At 46.4% G+C, this 19,535-nt stretch overlaps 1 protein-coding gene across 1 annotated transcript in view; it reads right to left on the minus strand.

Annotated features, from left to right (window-relative positions):
- Positions 1–19,535, minus strand: part of BMP7 (bone morphogenetic protein 7) — a 98,165-nt gene that overhangs the window by 38,900 nt on the left and 39,730 nt on the right. The gene's annotated exons all lie outside the window — the stretch shown is intronic.

A 19,535-nucleotide genomic window follows, 5' to 3' on the forward strand; every position in this document is an offset into this window, starting at 1 on the left:
CCTGAAAGCCACTGAGGGAGCAATGCTGACTTAGGGCCAAAGCAAATGTGACTTGAGCCACAGATAAAGCACGTGCATGTATAAACACTCCATGCGTGCCCCATCACGTGCCAATGCACCTATTATATGCTGACCCATTTGCATATAGTGCTAGCTGACCCATTCGCATATAGTGCTAGCATGCCAGCAACCTGCATCGAAGCCATCACTTGTGCGTTTATACTACACATAGGCCAGCACATGTGGCAACTGCAACTGAACCTGATATAGATGCATGTGAAACACTTGCACAATAATTTTAACTGTGGCTTCATCATGTCAGTTTTCCCTTTTAATCTGAAAGGTTTAAATTACAAGGGGGGGGGGGTTTAAATTACAAGGCCTTTCATAAATAGCGCAGTAATTAATTACTCAGCCAAAGCTGAAATTCCTGCCTCGGTGTGTATTTGTTTAGCTTAACTTGTATCAGTTGATCCCTGGTGCATTTCCTGCCCTAAGCTTTAAACCTGGGAAAGCACAGATGCATTGTGGAGAAATCCCCACTTGACCTTGTTCGATCAGCCACACGGCAGGGTATGTTTCCTAGGTTCATAAATGTGTGTATGAACGAATGGCAAACATACCCGATAAAAGTGAAAATAATGAATACATTTTACAGTCTCTCCGATCACAGAAGGAAGCATCACTGTTGCGACTGCAAAGTTGCTGTTAAAATGCACTGCCTCACACCACCTGCTCCACGAGAACACAAGTAACATATATGCCAGAAGACACATGAACACATGAAGCTGCCGTATATTGAATCAGGCCCTTGGTCCATCAAAGTATTGTCTACTCAGACCAGCAGCGGCTCTCCCGGGTCTCAGGCAGAGGTCTTTCCCATCACCTCCTTGCCTACTCCCTTTAACTGGAAATGCCGGGGATTGAACCTGGGACCTTCTGCATGCCGAGCAGACACTCTACTACTGAGCCATGGCCCCTCACACAGAGAAATTTCGGCAGCAAAGAAGCCCATATCCAACCCTAAGTTTCAAACACTGCATGCAGGGCTTGCAACATTCGCTGATTTCCTGTGGGTGTGCTATTTCAGTAAGGGGTTTCACCAGTGCTCATAAAACCAAGTTTTTGCAAGGGTTTCTCCCCGGCATCAGAAAGCATTGACAGGTTTCAGCCGTTGGCCCTAGATCTGCAACAAGCATGCAGGGCTTGATTTCAATTAAAATTACATGGGACCGGAGCTCAGTCATTAAGAATGGAGATCTCTCCACCAGAGCCCTGGGCCAGCTATCAATTAGAGTGGCTCGGATTCAAATCATTATTTTTTAAAAAAATATATACATGCGTTCACTTTTCCGAGCAGAAGTTCTTCAACCAGTCTAACTGCAACCTCCGTCGGTGAAGATTTCTCTCACTTCTCGTGCCAACGGCGCAGCGGGAATCGCAAAATTAAAAAAGAAAAGAAAAACACTCTTTCCTTATGCATGAGCAAAACGATGTGTGAGAACTATGCGCCGGTATCATTCCCAGGATTGTGCCAAAACCGCAAATGCCCCATCAGCAGGAAAGTGTGGGGGGGGGGGGGACAACCTCTGTTGGCCAAGAGGATTGTGGGAGTTGACTGCCTCTTAGGAACTGAGAAGACAGCCGACACAAATCTAGCTCCAGGAAAGAAAAAGACAGCCAGCATGGTGAGTGCACGAATTGTGGTTGGGCTTGGTGGTAATCGTTTGTTTATTTCATTTATGCCCCGCCTTTCTCTCCAGTGTTCTCCTCTCCTCCATTTTATTGTCATGACAATGAGGTGGGATAGGCTGGGAGTGTATGACTGGTCCAAGGTCCCCCAGAAAGCTTCCACAGGAGAGTGGGGGGGTTAAATCCGGGTTTCCCAGAGCCTAACCATAGCCCTATCCTCCATAAACCTATCCAATCACCCTTTAAGTCCCTCTAAGCCAGTGGCCTGGCCTGCCTTGGATAGCGCAGGCTAGCCCAATCTCATCAGCTCTCGGAAGCTAAGCAGGGTTTGCTCTTGTTAGAACTTGAACAGGAGACCACCAAAGAAGTCCAGGGTTGCTCTGCAGAGGTAGGCAATGGCCAACCACCTCTGTTGATCTTTGGCCTACGGGGTGTCCAAAAGTCGGCTGTGACTTGACAGCACTTTCCACCACCGAGCCAGCGGCCATCACCACCATAGCTTGTGGCAGTAAGTTCCACAAGCCAACTACCTATAGTGTGATGCAGTACTGTAAGAATCAAGTAGGTCTGATTCTTGTCTATCCTCAGGTAGAAAAGAAGATGGCCATCTGTCTGGTCAGATGCAACCAACCAGAGTGATGTTGGGGTTCAGGTATCTTTGCTACGTTGCTATTCAAAAAGGCACCTAGGATGATAGGGATACCAGTATATTTAAAACAAAAGCAAAAAAATCTGACCGTAAGGAAAGTGATAAGGCTCCCCCACCCATTCATTTTCACTAGACAGAGTACAACCATCCCATCAGCCTCTAGAACAGGGGTGGGGAACGTCAGGCCCGGGGGCCGTATAAGGCCCTCGAAATCATTTGGTCTGGCCCTTCATGGGTCCTGGTAGATCTCTAGCTCAGAAGGATGCTGCCCTGCCTGAATCTCTTGGGCCCAGCTGGGGACACCAGAGCTCAAAAGCGAGTCGCTCTATGTGGCAGACACTTGGAGCCGTCTCCGGTCGAGCCTCTTGGCTAAATGTTTGACCAAATATAGCAGGCTAATTTTTAAGTTGATAATTTTGTATGGCCCCCGAATGATATTATAAATATCCAAATGGCCCTTGGCAGAAAAAAGGTTCCCCACCCCTGCTCTAGAAGACTGTTTCCCTTCTATAACCACCTGCCAACAGAAAAGGACATTTATTAGGTTCAAGGGGGGCATATGCGTACCTGCTGAACAACCGTTCGAAAATTCTAATATTCTACTTTCCAAGCAATACTTGCTGTTTTTACTTCTTTCTTGAAGTTTTGCAAAGCAGAAAGGAAAAGAGAGTGAGAAACCCATGAAGCGATCTTACTGTAATACTTCTAATATTCTCAACATTTCAAAAGGTAAAAGGATGAAGGGACTTTCCTTTTGAAACGTCCTTATGTTTCAAAATGTATTTGCCTTCTGCCACCCCTCAGCTCCAAAGAGGAGGACAACTTCGGCAGAATCGGCTTGGAAAAAAACAGGCAACCCCCCCACCCCCCATTTCCAACGTAAGCCAACAACGGGGGGGGGGGGAGAACAACAACTGGAATGTGTGTCTGAATACCTACAACTGCTTTTCTCCCAAAAAAAGGCCATGGGGAAATTTGTAAGGGGCTTTAATCTCCGTGAGAGTTAAAAAAAAAAAGGTCTCAAATTCCTGAGAGTAAAAGATAAGCGAAGAGGAAGTCGATTCCACGAAACAAAATGACGTTCCCCTCCCTAATTTTCATCAACCTGTGTGAAGCACGGAACTACATAATTGGTAAAAAAAAAAAAAATAAGCATCGCTCAGGGGCAGGCAACCATTTCCCCAAGTGCCAAAAGAGGAGCACGCTTTTCGCTCAGTACACAGGGCTGGCCTCCCCCTACACCCCTGATTCTGCTGAGGCACAGCTTGCTTCTTGTATGTCTGGTCAAATACAACCTCGGTCTGCCCTCCCCCTCCCAAGACCCTCACAGGTAGAGCCTGAAAGATGTTTTGGCACTTGGGCTACAAATGTTGCCTACCCCCCTCCCCAAAAGCATCCTGCGACTTGCCGTTATTTTCCGTTTCGTTCTTCTCACAGGCACAAAATTCAGCTACGTCGAGCAACATTTAGCATTATGCCGGGGGCTCTTTTCCCCCCCCACCTCCTGGAATTCAACCAGGAGGCCCATTTCCGTCTCGCACCCCCCAAAAAGTTTACTTTTCGATTCCAACTGGGCTGCCTCAAGAGTGGAAGGAACACGGATTCAGGCAGACACAGAGGGAAGGTAGTTTCATAAGAACATAAGAAAAGCCCTGCTGGATCAGACCGAGGCCCATCAAGTCCAGCAGTCTGTTCACACAGTGGCCAACCAGGTGCCTCTAAGACACTGGTTCCCAACCGGGGGTCCGCGGACCCCCAGGGGTCCACGAGAACTAAATTAAGGTCCGCGAAACAAAGTTATAAACCCATAATAAATTAATATTTTCAATTAAAAGTTCTCTATTATAAAAATATATCCAAATATTATTCTAAGTTTAATGTTTAACTAACAGTTATGATTAAAGTTTATTTTCAAATTCTCAGAATTTTTATTTTGAACCTTGGGGTCCCTGCACCGAACAAAAAAGTCCTAGTGGTCCCTGGTCAAAAAAAGGTTGGGAACCACTGCTCTAGGAAGCCACCGAGGGCAGCCATGTTGGTCTGCAGTAGAACAGTTAGATTTGAATCCAGTAGCACCTGAGAAACCAACACGAGTTTCAAGGTGTAAGCTTTCGAGAGTCAAAGCTCCCTTCATCAGACACAGTCCGGAGGAAGGAAGGCTCTCATAGTAGTTCCCATGTCCAGGTACCACATTTTAAATAACTAGGGTTCTCAATAGCCCGGTGGTGGCAGGCGACCGGGCTGCCCACCACCCCTCAGCGGGCTGGCAGGCAGAAATAGGCCAGCGGGCGGAGGGGGGGATGTGCACACGGTGCCATCATTTCTGGGTTTACCCCAGAAGTGCTGGTGATGATCTAGCACTCCCCCCCAAAAAAACCCATTGATTCCATAGAGTTTTTGGAGGAATGTGCTAGAGCATCCTGTGCGATGCTGCAGCTTCTGGGGTAAACCTGGAAATGACATCATCGCACCCAGCCCTGACCTGACGAAGCTCAGGCCAGTGGCATCAGGGGACCTAGCAACCCTATAAATATTCCTTAGATTTGAAATCCTGAGCTAAGGGGAGGGGCTGTGGCTCAATGGTAGAGCATCTGCTTGGCATGAAGGTCCCAGGTTCAATCCCCGGCATCTCCAGTTAAAGGGACTAGGCAAGTAGTTGATGTGAAAGACCCCTGCCTGAGACCCTGGAGAGCTGCTGCCAGTCTGAGTAGACAATACTGACTTTGATGGATCAATGGTCTGATTCAGTATAAGGCAGCTTCATGTGTTCATGTGCTGGCACACAGAACCTTGGCAAGGAACGAGCCCTAAATTCTTCGAGTGACAGACACCAGGCACTGGTGCAGCACAGTAGCTAAGAGATTGTCCTCTGATCCATGAGCCAAGCCACTCACCCATGTAATTCTACCAGCGTGACCCAAGGGTTACAAGATAACACGCGGCACACTTTGAACACTGAAAAATCTATATAAAATACTAAGTAGCATTATGACAGCATTCATGTTGTGCAGAAACAAATGTACAAGGGGAAAAGAATCTCAACCTACTGAAGACCACCACTGAATACAGCATGTGCATCTATACTCAAACACACTGCCATACTACCACTGGGTGTGGATAGAATCACAGTATAGAGTTGGAATGGACCACCAGGGTCATCTAGTCCAACCCCCTGCACAATGTAGGAAATGCACAACTACCTCCCACCCCACACCCCCAGTGACCCCTACTCCATGCCCAGAAGATGGCAAAAAAAAAAAGAAAACCCTCCAGGATCCCTGGTCAATCTGGCCTGGAGGAAATTGCTCCCTGACGCCAAAGTGACAATCGGCATTACCCTGGACATGCAAGAAAGGGCCACAAGAGCCAAACACTGACGCAACCCTTCCTGCCCTCCCTCTCATGATCTGCCTAAGATCACAGAATCAGCATTGCTGACAGGTGGCCATCTAGCCTTAAAACCTCCAGGGAAGGAGAGCCCACCACCTCCCAAGGAAGCCTGTTCCACTGATCATGTGCATGTTTGTTTATGTGCATTTATTCATATGCAGGTTTATTTATTTATTGGTCTTGTATCCCCCTCTATTTCCCAGCCAAGGCCCAGCTCAGAGCAGCTGACAGTCATAAAATATAATACACATACATTTAAAACCTAATACATATAGATGAAAACAGGTCAAATAACAGTAGATTATTATTGGTTCTTGTACGTTATCCGGGCTGTGTAATCGTGGTCTTGGAATTTTCTTTCCTGCCGTTTCGCCAGCAACTGTGGCAGGCATCTTCAGAGTAGTAACACTGAAGGACAGTTACTACTCTGAAGATGCCTGCCACAGTTGCTGGTGAAACGTCAGGAAAGAAAATTCCAAGACCACGGTTACACAGCCCGGATAACCTACAAGAACCAATGAACTCTGACCGTGAAAGCCTTCGACAGTAGATTATTAGATCAGCTGATGCTATTATTCATCACAGGAATCCATGGTGAGCCCGGGGAAAAGCAATCTGGGTCCCCAGTTATAATATATAGAGACATTATGGAGAAGGGGAGAGGGAGGCCAGCTGAGATGGATAAAATCGCTCTCCTCAACAGTAGGCCTGGCAGAAGATCTCTGTCTTACAGGCCATGGGGAACTGAGCAAGGTCCTCTTGGGCCCTGGTCTCACTAGAAAGAGTTTATGTTCAAGCAGGCCCTTGCACATGTGGAGGGCCGATGTGGGCTCCGTTCCAGTCCCCCCCCCCCACCTCTGCGCATTCATTTCTATAAAAATCAAATGCCTGCACAGGCACACCTAAAAGATTTGTCACGCTGACACAGAAGAAGAAGAGTTGGTTTTTATATGCCGACTTTCTCTGCCACTTATAGGAGACTCAAACTGGCTTACAATCACCTTCCCTTTCCTTCCCCGCAATAGACACCCTGAAAGGTAGGTGTGACTAGCCCAAGGTCACCCAGCTGGTTTTCATGTGGAGGAGTGGGGAAACAAATCCAGTTCACCAGATTAGCCTCCACCGCTCATGTGGCGGAGTGGGAAATCAAACCTGGTTCTCCAGATCAGACTCCACTGCTCCAAACCACCATTCTTAACCACTACACCATGCTGTACTTCTGTCTCCATTTGGTACTTTGACAAGTGAAAGTTTGGAGGATTCTTGCAAGAAATGTATCGTGGCAAGAATTTGGGAATCACGAGGTTACACAACAGGGTTTGCATTTATCCTAGTCCCCCTGACTAAAAGATTTACATGCTTCAAGCTGAATCAGCTTTTTTTTGGGGGGGGGGGGAAGGATGACATAAATAAATAAAGGCTCTGGAAGCAGAGCACAGCATATGTGGGGCATTGCACAACCAGTGTTTCTTTAATGCTGTTAAAATAGCATTTGCATGACACCATCAAAATTTATGGCATCGGCTTCCTTGCCCAACTGGATTGTTTTGGAATGAACTGAAAGGAAAACAAATTGATTTTTTTTTTTTAAGCGAGAGGTTTTTGCTAGGGGGAAAAAACAACACACGGCTCTCCTGAAAATTAATCTGATAATTGGTTAGCTGCTGCAGCCCGAGTGCCTGTTTTGAAAACATCAGCTTCCCCGAGAATTATTAATGGAAATCTGGTAACGCCACGATGTGCAAAAATAGAATGGGATGAGAAGTGACAGAGGAGGACTCCGGTCTCCTACCCTCGTGCCAACGGCGACTTGCGCGTTCCTCCCCTATGGCTCAGTCATGCAAAGACTGAGCTTCTGATTTTTAAAGATGGTCGGAGACAAAATCCTTGCATCATCCACCAACAAACACAAGGATTTTGTAATGCGTACTGAGGCCCTAAATCACATCATCGTTTTATTTATTATCAAAACATTTAGCTCCTGTTTTGCTCTTGGTTCAAGGCGGCTTACAGTAATAGTTAAAACGCCCCCAGCTAAAACCAGAGATAAAATAACAAGCCCCAAATCCCTCCCCCTCTCCCGCTTAGACGATGTCTAGCATTCAAGAGAATAAAACTGCTGCTATCATACTGCCCTTGTACACATCTATGGTGAGACCATACTTGGAATACTGTGTACAGTTCTGGTCACCACACCTAAAAGGATATTGCAGAGCTTGAGAAGGTGCAGAAAAGAGCAGCCAACATGATCAGAGCTAATTGCCCCATGAAGAGTGGTTAAAACGCTTAGGGCTGTTTAGACTGTGAAAAAGGCGGCTAAGGGGAGACATGATAGAGGTCTATACAATTATGCAAGGTATGGAGAGAGTGGACAGGGAGAAGCTTTTCTCCTCTCTCATAATACTGGAACGTGGTGGGGTGGGGGTCATCTGCTGAAGCTGGAAGGTGAGAGATTCAAAACTGATAAAAGGAAGTATTTCATTACACAACGCATAAATTTTGGGACTCCCTGCCCCAGGATGTGGTGATGGCTGCCAAGTCTTTATGAGAGGAGTGGACTTAGTAGCTATCCATGGCTACTAGTCAAAATGAATTCTAGTTGTGATGCATACCTATTCTCTCCAGGATCAGAGGAGCATGCCGAATATATTAGGTGCTGTGGAACACAGGCAGGATAATGGTGCTGCATTCATCTTGTTTGGGGGCTTCCTAGAGGCACCTGGTTGGCCACTGCGTGAACACACTGCTGGACATGATGGTCTGATCCAGCATGGCTTTTCTTATGTTCTTATGTTATGTCCAAGGCCCCTCAAAAGCTTTGGCAAACTGGCAGGGCTTGTAGTGCCTCCTGATGATCTCCAAGGAGGGGGTCCCCTCACCTCTTCAGGGAGCCCACTCCACAGGGCTGAAGCCATGATGGAAAAGGCCCAGGCTTTGGTCGAGGCCAGACAGGCCACCGTAAGTGATGGGGTAGCCAACAGATGGCTGTCTGATGACCATAGTTGGTGCACAGGAACATATAGAAGGAGGCGGTCCTTCAAATATGTGGGTCCAAGATGATGGAGGAGGAGGAGGAGGTTGGTTTTTATATGCCGACTTTCTCTACCACTTAAGGGAGACTCAAACTGGCATTCAATCACCTTCCTTTCCCCTCCACTCAACAGACACCCTGTGAGGTAGTTGGGGCTGAGAGAGCTCTAACAGAGCCGTGACTAGCCCAAGGTGACCCAGCTGGCTTCGTGTGTAGGAGTGGGGAAACAAATCCAGTTCACCAGATTAGCCTCTGCCACTCATGTGGAGGAGCGGGGAATCAAACCCGGTTCTCCAGATCACTGCTCCAAGCCACCGCTCTTAACCACTACACCACGTTGGCTTTAAAGGTCATAACCAGCACCTTGAATTGACAGATTTAATTCTTCCTGTTCCCAAGTATGTTGAGGCAGACCCTCCTCAAAAAATCATGCTTAACATGTCAACTGGCGGAGTAACTAATGTTCCAAACATTAGAGTTAATTTTCTCCCTCAGATCCATCAGTGCATTCCTTGAGCTTTCATCGCAACAATCTTGCGGCCAGACCAAGCCGTTGTTCCTAGAGCTAAGGAGAGAGCTTTCTGCGTTTTCCCCCAACACAGACTTCTTGCTTAGGAAGGGGGGGGGGATCAGATGGCTCTAACAGCAATGGTGCATATCACATCTGCAACCAGACTGGAAAGAAGGAACTTCCCTCCCGTTGAACAGAACTGGGAAAGACGGTTTCCATCTGCACATGTATAAGCATTAGCTATTACTTTGTCAACAAATCCTCTTAATACAAACCATTTCTTATCATATACAGATGTTGGGAGGGAAAATGGAAGGCTACAGTACAAGATTAAACACTTTAGTGTCAGCATATGTGCCATGCAGCCATGAACAATGGTATCATTGTGAACATACCAAGAAGGGAGGGATGAGGGAAGATGGATTTAATTATCTCCGGGGCTGTTGCATGTTCTTCCCAAATGGAACCTAACTCCAGAAAGCCCCACATACACCCCCTCAAAGTACAATACTCATAAGAAAGGTCTTTCCAACCTTGCGCCAGAAGAATCACGTTGAATCGCCCAACGTCCCAGAATCCCCTGCAGCCACAGGATGCTAGAGGATAATATATTGCTGGAAGCGACCACACATCAGTTAAAGGGAGACATGATAGAGGTCTATAACATTATGCTCGGTTTGGAGAGAGTGGACAGGGAGAAGCTTTTCTCCCTTTCTCACAATACTAGAATGCGGGGTCATCTGCTGCAGCTGGAAGGCAAGAGATTCAAAACTGATAAAAGGAAATATTTCTTTGCACGGCGCATAGTTAAATTGTGGAATTCCCTGCCCCAGGATGTGATGATGGCTGCCAACTTGAGAGACTTTAAGAGGGGAGTAGACATGTTCATGGAGGAGAGGGCTATTCTTTGCTACTAGTAAAAATGGATACTAGTCATGATGCATACCTATTCTCTCCAGGATCAGAGGAGCATGCTGAATATATTAGGTGCTGTGGAACACAGGCAGGACAATGCTGCTGCAGTCGTCTTGTTTGGGGGCTTCCTAGAGGCACCTGGTTGGCCACTGTGTGAAGACTGCTGGACTTGATGGACCTTGGTCTGATACAGCATGGCCTTTCTTACGTTCTCCCCCTGAAACTTGGTTACTGAGATATTGGTCTTGATTTAAAACAAGCAGACCCAAGTTTCTAGCCTCTGGCTCCCTTGAGAAGATAACTGGAATTTAGCAACTTGCATAGTTCTTGGCAATGTGAGTCAGAAGACCTGCAAAGGGCAGAAGACCTGCATAGAGCAGGCTGCCTGAGGCCCCTTCTACATGGGCCCACCGGATGAAGAAGCCAAACCTGAACTAAAGTTGGATTTAGAAGACTGTGTCCTGCATGCATGTTCTTATGAGTGACATATTCATGGAGGGGAGGGCTATTCATGGCTACTAGTAAAAATGGATACTAGTCATGATGCATCCCTATTCTCTCCAGGATCAGAGGAGCATGCCAAATATATTACGGGCTGTGAAACACAGGCAGGATAATGCTGCTGTAGTTGTCTTGTTTGTGGGCTTCCTAGAGGCACCTGGTTGGCCACTGTGTGAACCTTGGTCTGATCCAGAATGGCTTTTCTTATGTTCTTATCCCATCCCACATCCCATATATTGCTCAGGAGGATTACGAATATGGAGGATTTTCACCGTGGTATGTCAAAAGCATTGGGAAAACAAAACAAAGCAAAGGCTCTTGTGAACGTCTGAAAAGGTATCTCCATCACAGACTTCTATTTGGTCAACATTTGTATGATCAAAGGTCAAAACACTGGGTGCTGTGGCAGCTGACACAAAGAGGAACTGCAAGCACAAAAGAGGACAGGAACACAATCCAAAACGAGACATCATAATCTTGGATACAACACAGTGTGACTTTTGCCAACTGCCCTCTTCCTTCTGCAGCCCAAAATGCCCCCTGATGTCCTGAAGAAGACCATTTGAGGGGGGGCACTGTGGACTGGAGGAACAGGTGAGAAAGAAATGCTCCACAGGATCCAAGACCTAAACTGGAGCTACAAAGAAACATAACTCTGCCTACAGGAAGAACAATTTGCTGAAGTATACAATGCAGAGCTGCAAAACCAGCATTCAGCCAGTCCCATGTGCCTGTTCCACACAGATAATTGCGCTAATTGCTGGTTCAAGGGCGTGTACGTCTGCATATGGAAGTATCCAATCTTTTATTTCTTCTCATGGCCCACTGGATCATAACCTATATTATTAAATGATGCCAAGTGAATTTGAATCTTTGTTAGGCCGACCCCTTTCCTTCTTCACCTGCAATCTGAACAAAAAAGCGGCCCCCAATCCACTAGGTGGAAAACCCCTCCTTATTACAAATCAGAATAGGATCATCTGTGTGGAGTGGGAGGGAGAAGAGGAAGAAAATGGCACTGTGCAATTCAGAGAAAAGTATGAAAACAGTGGATATCTAACTGATCGTAATCTACTCTGATTAGGTCCAAACTGGAGTTTTATGTCCAGGTTCAAGTAGTTACATTTTACAGTAGCCATCAGCTGAAGAGCATTCTGGAGAATGTAAGAAAGGAGCTCATAAAACACGGAAAAGTTGATGAAACTGCTATGTTTTGTTCAGCTATTAAGAAGGGGAATACCAGCTTCCTTAGGAATGCCACAGGACAGACAGGAAACAATGGAATAAGCAGTCTAGCAAAACAAGATTATATAGAATATTAGACAATTCTGTTTTTAATGCTAGTTACAGCTATAGTAACCTTAACTGAAAGAGTTTGATTCCAAAGGAAAGCAGAGATTAAACTGCCCACATGGGCAAAGCTTAAGTACATTCAAAAGACAGTACAGCAGAACATAAGAACATAAGAAAAGCCAAGCTGGATCAGACCAAGGTCCATCAAGTCCAGCAGTCTGTTCACACAGTGGCCAACCAGGTGCCTCTAGGAAGCCCCCAAACAAGACGACTGCAGCAGCACCATCCTGCCTGTGTTCCACCGTACCCCAAATAATAGGCATGCTCCTCTGATACTAGAAAGAATAGGCATGCATCATGACCGGCATCCATCTCTAATAGTAGCCAGGAATACTTTTCTCTTCCACGAACATGTCCACTCCCCTCTTAAAGCCTCCCAAGTTTGCAGCCATCACCACATCCTGGGGCAGGGAGTTGCACTATTTAACTACGCATTGTGTAAAGAAATATTTCCTTTTATCAGTTTTGAATCTCTCACCCTCTGCGCGTTCTAGTATTATGAGAGAGGGGGAAAGCTTCTCCCTGTCCACTCTCTCCATACCATGCATAATGTTTTAGACCTCTATCCTGTCTCCCCTTAACCACCTTATTTCCAGGCTAAACAGCCCTAAGCGATTTAACCGCTTCTCATAAGGCAGTTGCTCTAGTCCCCTGATCATTTTGGCTGCTCTTTAATGCACCTTCTCAAGAAGTACCAGAAGAAATCACAGTCCCATTCTAAGTGATGGGGGAGATTTGGTAAGACTACCATAGATTGTCTGGCGCTTGCTAGAGCTACCCTTGTCATTTCTGGGCAGTTCTAAGAAATGCCGGGGACTTCATGGTTAGAACTGAGGCTTTATTTTTCTTTTTAATCTTTCTCCCCAGGACAATTATGCCCCTCCCTTAGAAGAAGAAGGAGAAGAAGAGTTGGTTTTTATATGCCAACTTTCTCTACCTTTAAGGCGTCTCAACCCAGCTTACAATCAGCTTCCCTTCCCCTCCCCACAACAGGCACCTTGTGAAGTAGGTGGGGCTGAGAGAGCTCTAAGAGAACTGTGACTAGCCCAAGGTCACCCAGCTGGCTTCATGTGGAGGAGTGGGGAAACCAACCTGGTCCACCAGATTAGAATCCACCACTCCTAACCACACCATGCTGGCTCTCTGAGCACTGAGCAGAGGCCAGCAAGAGCTGCAGTTTGCTGGAGGCCTCCCGCCATCAGCAGATAAATGGGAACCCAGGTCATGCCAATGGGTGACAGCGAATGAGGGAGCATTGCACCTAAAGTCACTTCAACATGCTGCGTGCACGAGTCAGCATATCTGCAGAGTTTGCCTGCATTTCCTCCGATTTATTATTTTTTAAAAAATTACATTTTAAAATGCAGTTAAAGAACATGTTTTCCGTGTCAGGCTGCTGCTGCTTGAGCAAGTATCCTTCCCTTCAGGGAGAGCCTCTGAGCTGGAGATAAAACCCCACCGACATTTCGTTGGGTACGTGCCATTGTGTATCTGAAGCATCTGGAGGCAGAAGAAGCTGCAGTTCTTGGCAGGCACAACCATTTTCCTGGTTTCGTTGCGCTGTTGTTTTTTTTTTTTTTGCAAGGGTATTCTTTGCACCCTCCCTCGGTAAAGATTTTCTCATAGGTAAGTTTAGCCATGTCTGCAGGATTCTGTTTCATGAAGGCAGGTTTTGTGTGTGTGTGTACACACGTGCACAAGTTTTGCTAGGGGTTTCCAAGCGACGTAGCCATTGTTGTGGTTATGCGGTGTTGTTGGATGGTTTGGTGCGCCAGGCTGTCCCAGAGCTTTAAAAATTTGTTACTTGGGTTGCCCCAGCATTTTAAACATGCGTTCCTGAAGAAGCACGCAGGGTAACTTGCAGATTGTAACGCACAAAAACCCCAACTCCCCAACACTGGTGCTAGAGATCAGAGCCTAAACCAGCACTTACTGATTTGCTAACAAATCTCAGATGAAGAGGAGGGTTTTTTTTGGGATGGGGCTTCTGTGTCTCTTCTAGCAGCGAAAACGTGAAGAATTCCTACAGGGACCACCGCTTTACTCCGTTGAAGTGCCTGTTAAAATTCTCCCTTTTATACCGTATGCATTTGCCTCTGAGAAGGGAAGGATAAAAGCGCTGTGGGGGGGAAATGCGAGCGCCAAAATGAAACAGAGGGAAGGGGCTGTGGCTCAATTTGTAGAGCATCTGCTTGGCATGCAGAAGGTCCCAGGTTCAATCCCCGGCATTTCCAGTTAAAGGGACTATGCAAGTAGATGATGGAAAAGACCTCTGCCTGAGACCCTGGAGAGCCACTGTCAGTCTGAGTAGACAATACTGATTTTGAAGGACCTTGATGGTCTGATTCAGTATAAGGCAGTTTCATGTGTTCATGTGTTTTGCTTTACTGCAGTTTCCAGTTTCCAATCCCTCCAAGCCTCAATTTCAGACATTATAAGGCGTATCCATGATGAGTAGGGTTGCCAACCTCCAGACACTAGCTGGAGATCTCCTGCTATTACAACGGATCTCCAGCCAATAGAGATCAGTTCACCTTGAGAAAATGGCTGCGTTGGCAATTGGACTCTATGGCATTGAAGTCCCTCCCCTCCTCAGGCTCCACCCCAAAAACCTCCCGCCAATGGCAAAGAGGTACCTGGCAACCCTAGTGATGGGTCATACACCCCCAGCACACACAGAATCAACCAAACTTTGGGTAAATATAGAAACTTTCCAGAACTTCCCAAACACAAACATCAGCTTAAATATTTTATTTTAATAGTTTGTTAAGGAGTTTTGGGGAGCAGCCGTGGCTCAGTGGTAGAGCATCTGCTTGGCACGCAGAAGGTTCCCGCTTCAACACCTGGCATCTCCAATACAAAAGATAAGGCCGCAGATGATGTGAAAGACCTCTGTCTGAGCAGCTGGAGAGCTGCTGCCTGCCTGAATAGACACTACTGACCTTGACGGACCAACGGCCTGATTCAATGTTAAGGGAGTTTCATATGTTCGTGCATCTGCAACTTCATATTTTAATACTATTTAACAATTTTTCATTTAATGCACATTACAGACACAGATGCATTATAAATAAACCCCACCCAACAACTAAAAAAAAGGCTAATAAAATCAAGCCCAAGGTTCCCGTATAACAAACTGCTCTCGGTCTCATCTTTGGACCAACTGTTTCGTTGAGAAAGACCAAAATAGGGGAGAAGCAAAAAGACAGGAATTTAAAAGTCTTGTGAGAGAGGAAAAGCCAAGGTGGAGGGAATTTGGAGGGGAATCAGGAGTGGAATCAGGGGGAGGGAAAGGATTAAGTGTTCTGTGGCCCCTTCACCACTTTTAATCCCCCTTGATAAAAACTGTTTCTCCTCATCTGAGCAGGCCACCACACCACCATTAGATGCAACCGGACAAGGAGGGGCAATTGTTTTCACATTCATGTAAGTTTAATTTATCTTTCCAGGAGAGTTTCCCTCTCCACCACCCCCCACCCCACCCAAAAAAAAAAAAACCCCTTCCTTCTGTTCCTTATTACTCCAAGCATATTACGAAGTTGCAGTTACAAGCGGAGCAGACTCTCGGGTCTTTGCACAAAGCGGCACTGGAAGAGCCAACTGGATGCTTAAGACTGGTACAGCTGGTTTAAGGCATTTCAGAAGTAAATGAAATCAAATGAGAATTTATAATCCTTCCTGAGGTCTGGATTCCATCAAACTAAACTCATTAGGCATTAAGGTGCAGGTGCAGCTAAATAAAGGATTGTTCTGTTTCCCTTAATACCCTGAGATCCCCGTCTTGAGTTCAGAATAAGAGTCCTTCAAAAGCGCCAGTCTATCAACCGGCAACACTTAAAGGAAAGAGCTTAGGGGATGGAATCTTCTAATGGCTCGCCTGCTATCAGAGGAATGCGCTGTTTCCCAAACTGTTGGCTCGACTAGAAACTGGGCTCAGGCAAAGATAGCTCTTTAGCCGGGGGGGGGGGGGGGGAGAATAAATAAAAAGTTTGTTCATTTCATTTCCAGTGCCCCCCTCTCCCCCGCTGAGCACCTGTCTGGGTTTTTAAAAAATTTCAGTTCAGCTTCCTAGAATTAAAGGGAAAAGAATGAAAATTGATTCATGCTTAGGGATGTGTATGCATAGCACTATTTTTAAAAAAAAAGGTTAAAAAACTGAATCTGTAGAAATCATACAAGTTATCCATGTTTGTAATCATTCGCTTAATTTATTCCATGCCATCTTCTGGGCATGGAGTAGGGGTCACTGGGGGTGTGGGGGACGAGGTAGTTTTGAATTTCCTGCATTGTGCAGGGGTTGGACTAGATGACCCTGGTGGCCTCTTCCAACTCTATGATTCTAATGTTTTGCCATCTTTGCAACTACCACGCCACAAAGTTTTATATCAGAATCCTGAAGCATTCGGGAGAACTGCAGGAGGCTGGAGTTAAAAGGCAAGCAAAGAACAAACAAACAGACAAATAAATAAAAGATAAACAAGCCCAGTGTAGAACGTGTCCAGAAGAGGGCAACGAAGATGGTGAGGGGTCTGGAGACCAAGTCCTATGAGGAAAGGTTGAAGGAGCTGGGTATGTATGTTTAGCCTTGAGAGATAATTGGAGGTGATACGATAACCATCTTCTAGTATTTGAAGGGCTGTCATATAGAGGATGGTGTCGACTTGATTTCTATTGCCTCAGAAGGTCAGACCAGAACCAACGGGTTGGAATTAAATCAAAAGAGTTTCCGTCTAAACATTAGGAAGAACTTTCTAACATTAGAGCGGTTCCTCAGTGGAACAGGCTTCCTCGGGAGGTGGTAAGCTCTCCTTCCCTGCAGGTTTTTAAGCAGAGGCTAGATGGCCATCTGTCAGCAATGCTGATTCTATGACTTTAGGCAATCATGAGAGGGTGGGCATCTTGGCCATATTCTGGGTGTGGAGAAGGGGTCACTGGGGGTGTCGGGGGGAGGTAGTTGTGAATTTCCTGCATTGTGCAGGGGGTTGGGTCTCAGACAGAGTCTTTCGCATCACCCACTTGCCTAGTCCCTTTAACTGGAGATGCCGGGGACTGAACCTGGGACTTTCTGTATGCCAAGCAGATGCTCTACCACTGAGCCACAGTCCAATCAGACAGTGTAATCTTAAACAATTTTATACCTTTCTGAGTCCATTGAAGGGCATAACTCTGTTTAAGATTGCACTGATAATCACCAAGTGTGTAGAATTAGTGAGTTGGCCGCCAATCTACGTGGCCCTGAGGAATACACATGAACCTGCCTTAACATCAGGGAAACCCCTATGTCTTAGAGCCTTAGTTTGGGGTTATTCTCAGCCTAACACAGCATAATGCTCCTTTTTAATTTTTTTTTTTAAGTAGAAATCTAGATGGTTTTCTTTCATGCCGTATGGGTCCAAATCTTAATAGAATTAACACATATTAAAGATATTTTATTACATAAGTGGGAAGCAGGAGGGGGGATTGTGGGAAGATGGCTGCCAGCTTGTGTCTGTCTTATTCTGTTTGTGGGTATTTCAAGACTGGACATGACTGGGGGCGGGGAGGTGACACAAGTCAAAGGGCAAAAGTTGGAGGGCTTTCTGCCCTTAGCCTGTGGCCTTGATGGACCAACCCAGTGCATACCAGCCAAGGATATTCTGTGTATCTATTATGTTTGCTTGTTCTTTATACAATGCTTTGTTTACTTAAGTTTATTCGAATTGTATTTTTTTGTAAGTCACTCTCTACCCCCGTTGGGGAGAAAAGCAAGATTTACACACACACAAATGCTAACTAAACAAACATACGGTAGTCCTGACCTGGATCTTGTCAAATCTGGGAAACTAAGCAGGGTCCATCCTGGTTAGTACTTGGATGGGAGACCACTAAGCAAGTCCGAGGTCGCTATGCAGAGGCAGGCAACAGCAAACCAAAGAATCCTGTGTATTGTAGTTTAGTAAAAGTTTTTGTTAAGAGCCTGTACATATACTAATTTTTGAATTACATCTTGTTCATTTTCTCTGTGGTAATATATGTCTGTGTGGTGTAGTGGTTAAGAGCGGTGGACTCTAATCAGGAGAACCGGGTTCGATTCCCCACTCCTTCACATGAAACCTGGTGGGTGACCTTGGGCCAGTCACAGTTCTCTCAGAACTCTCTCTCAGAGAGCCAGCATGGTGTAGTGGTTAAGAGTGGTGGTTTGGAGCGGTGGACTCTGATCTGGCGAACCGGCTGATTCCCCACTCCCCCCATGCGCGGCGGATGCTAATCTGGTGAACTGGGTTGGTTTCCCCACTCCTCCACGTGAAGCCAGCTGGGTGACCTTGGGCTAGTCACAGCTCTCTTAGTCGCACCTACCTCACAGGGCGTCTGTTGTGGAGATGGGAAGGGAAGGTGATTGTAAGCCAGTTTGATTCTTCCTTAAGTGGTAGAGAAAGTCAACATATAAAAACCAACTCTTCTTCTTCTCAGCCCTTGCAGAGGCAGGCACTGGTAAACCACCTCTGACCCTCTCTTGCCTTGAAAACCCTATTGTGGTCGCCATAGGCTGCCTGTGACTTTACAGCCCTTTCCACCACCAAATAAGGAAGCATATGCATCAATCACAGGCAGGTGAGGTATCTGATAATGGGTTCCAGGCAAGGCTTAGAGGTTCCAAAGTCCTTTGCAGAGGCATGTTTCAAAAGATCCAAGGCGGGAAGGGGCAGCAGGGCGATCGCTGCCCATGCTTGGCCCAGCTCCAGGAAGGCACCAGTTTATTTGAAGCCAAAAGATCTGTTTAACCTACTGTCCTGCTCCCTTTCCCAAGGTGAGCCGCCAGCGCCCCAGGCCACCTGGAACCTGGTGAGTCATCTTGCACAGGTGCTGAGGAGCTGCACCTCCTCCAGGCAAACCCCATTGAAATCCCAGATGGGAAGAGGAAAGATAAAATGTAGAGAATCCCAGTCCCTGAGACCTAGCTCTGAGTACTAGCCAGCACAGCTAGAAAGGAGAAGAGTTGGTTTTTATACCCCACTTTTCTCTACCTTTAAGGAGTCTCAAAACAGCTTACGATCACTTTCCCTTCCTCTCCCCACAGCAGACACCTTGTGAGGTAGTAGGTGGGGCTGAGAGGGTTCGGAGATAAGAAAAAGAAGAAGAGTTGGTTTTTATATGCCGACTTTCTCTACCTCTTAAGGCAGAATCAAACCAGCTTACAATCACCTTCCCTTCCCCTCCCAACAACAAACACCCTGTGAGGGAGGTGGGGCTGAGAAAGCTCTAAGAGAGCTGTGACTAGCCCAAGGTCACCCAGCTGGCTTCGTGTGTAGGAGTGGGGGAATCAAACCCAGTTCTCCAGATCAGAGTCCACCACTCCAAGCCACCGCTCTTAACCACTACAACACAATGGCTCTCAAGTGAGGGAGTGGGGAATCAAACCCTGTTCTCCAGATTAGAGTCCGCAGCTCTTTACTACTACGCCATGCTGGCTCCATGCTTGGCTCAGCAAGGAGGGGGGAGAGAAAATTGCAGAA

Source organism: Euleptes europaea, chromosome 2 (genome assembly GCF_029931775.1).
Source record: "Euleptes europaea isolate rEulEur1 chromosome 2, rEulEur1.hap1, whole genome shotgun sequence".
In the NCBI taxonomy this organism is placed as follows: Eukaryota; Metazoa; Chordata; class Lepidosauria; order Squamata; family Sphaerodactylidae; genus Euleptes; species Euleptes europaea.